This window comes from Anoplophora glabripennis, unplaced genomic scaffold, assembly GCF_000390285.2.
Source record: "Anoplophora glabripennis isolate ALB-LARVAE unplaced genomic scaffold, Agla_2.0 scaffold810, whole genome shotgun sequence".
Classification (NCBI taxonomy): domain Eukaryota; kingdom Metazoa; phylum Arthropoda; class Insecta; order Coleoptera; family Cerambycidae; genus Anoplophora; species Anoplophora glabripennis.
The window spans coordinates 173,518-175,291 of NW_019417519.1; the positions used below are offsets into that span (position 1 = coordinate 173,518).

At 33.9% G+C, this 1,774-nt stretch overlaps 1 long non-coding RNA gene across 1 annotated transcript; it reads left to right on the plus strand.

Moving 5' to 3' along the window:
- The first annotated feature begins 2 nt into the window (after positions 1–2).
- LOC111692388 lies at positions 3–1,192 on the plus strand. Its single transcript, XR_002763217.1, has 2 exons — positions 3–43; positions 100–1,192. It is a non-coding gene; the product is annotated as an uncharacterized LOC111692388 (long non-coding RNA).
- The last annotated feature ends 582 nt before the right edge of the window (positions 1,193–1,774 follow it).

A 1,774-nucleotide genomic window follows, 5' to 3' on the forward strand; every position in this document is an offset into this window, starting at 1 on the left:
ACCGACACGACTAATGGATCGTGGAAGTTGACATTCAGCCCAGGTAATATGCTGAACTTTTGTTGTTTTTGAATTCGTGCAATGACACAAGTGCTCTAGGTCTCGGAGCTTACCAGTCGATTTGACAAGGAACGGAACGTGCCCGCAGGTATGACTAACAGACGGGTGGACTTGCCCTTCTTATAAAATGCCACCAGATGACGGATGTCCTGGAGTTTACCAATTAAATGGTACTGAAATCGTGCTAGCCGATATGATCCACCGAGAGCTTGATCTGCCGTTCAGCCCCGATGATTTCTTAAATATTTGTTAGTTAAGGTTAAGCTAGGGCCAGTACCAGTCAGTTTTAGATCCTATTTTAATTTTCAAAATTCAAACTAGCTTACGTCAGATCACATAAGGTCTTCACTCTCACACAAACATGGGCAAAATGCCTGTTTCAAAATGGTTACTCTTTTTTTCTCTGGAGCGACAAAAAAACTCCTAGTTAAATTTAATATTTTACTAAAATAACCTGAATGTCAAGGCCTACACAAAAACAATGTTTACAAATTGGCTGCAATCATATGTCCTGGTCCTAACCTGATTATATTCACCCTTTTATTTGAAAATTTGATCCTGATATATATTTCTAATAGGTTAGTAAACTATACAATATTTATGTTACAATTAACCAAAAATAAATTTTAATGTAATGGGGAAGCAAAGCAAAGTACAAGGTGAACGAGCGAAACCCAAATATTTCGCCCTGAACCGTTACAATTTATAATTTTGAACTTACCGCCAGTCCCGTCTAATCAAATGCTTATACGCATGGGTTACAATTTCAATATATATGCTATTTCCATTAGTCATCTTTAGTTTTAAATTTTCCGCTAATTTCACTCATATGCTGATACTGATGCAATTCCGAATAAGAACGATGTAATGCTGTTTGGAGTTCATTGGCCTCCCTTATAGGTACGATTTGTGTTGACTAATTGGTTTTAAAGTAATTAATTACATGTTCTGCACATATATTTTCTCACATATATCTTATTTCTATTATTTTAGTTTTTGAATTTACCGCCAATCCCCTCATGCCGAGATCTACTAGGCAAGCATTTAAATTTTAATGTTACATATATTTTATTTCTTGTGTTAACAATTAATTTTGGATTTACCGCCAATTCTATTAAACTAATTTCCTAAATAGCATAGTATTCTTCTAGTAAATAAATTTTTATTAGATAGACAATACCCGCGCCATCTACTTGCAGCGCTATATTGGCTACGTAATAAAAGATCGAAAGAACTTATGCGATATTATGCATCAGAAAGTGCTGGGGACTATTATCCCTTGCAAACAGTAACGGATAATAAGAACCCCGTATACAATACGATTATTTCTGGGACGTATGTGCGAGAAGAGTTGTTCCTGGATATTGCTTGCTGGATTTCCAAGAGTTTTTATGATAAATGCTATAGAATAGTAAAATAATATTTCGTTGGCGTGTTCAAAGTCAGGTACCAACACGATAATGAAGCCGGGAATATTAAATTTTGTTCTATCAGTTTATTATTAGGTAGATCGATAATCATGTTGAATTTTTTCATATGATAGCCATAATACTTCTAAATTTTGATTTGAATTGGAGTTCATTAACCTTCCTTATAAGTATGATTTGTGTTGACTTATTAATTTTAAAGTAATTAATTACGTGTTCTACATATATATTTTGTCACATATATATTATTTCTATTATTTCAGTTTTTGAATTTACCGCCAATCCCC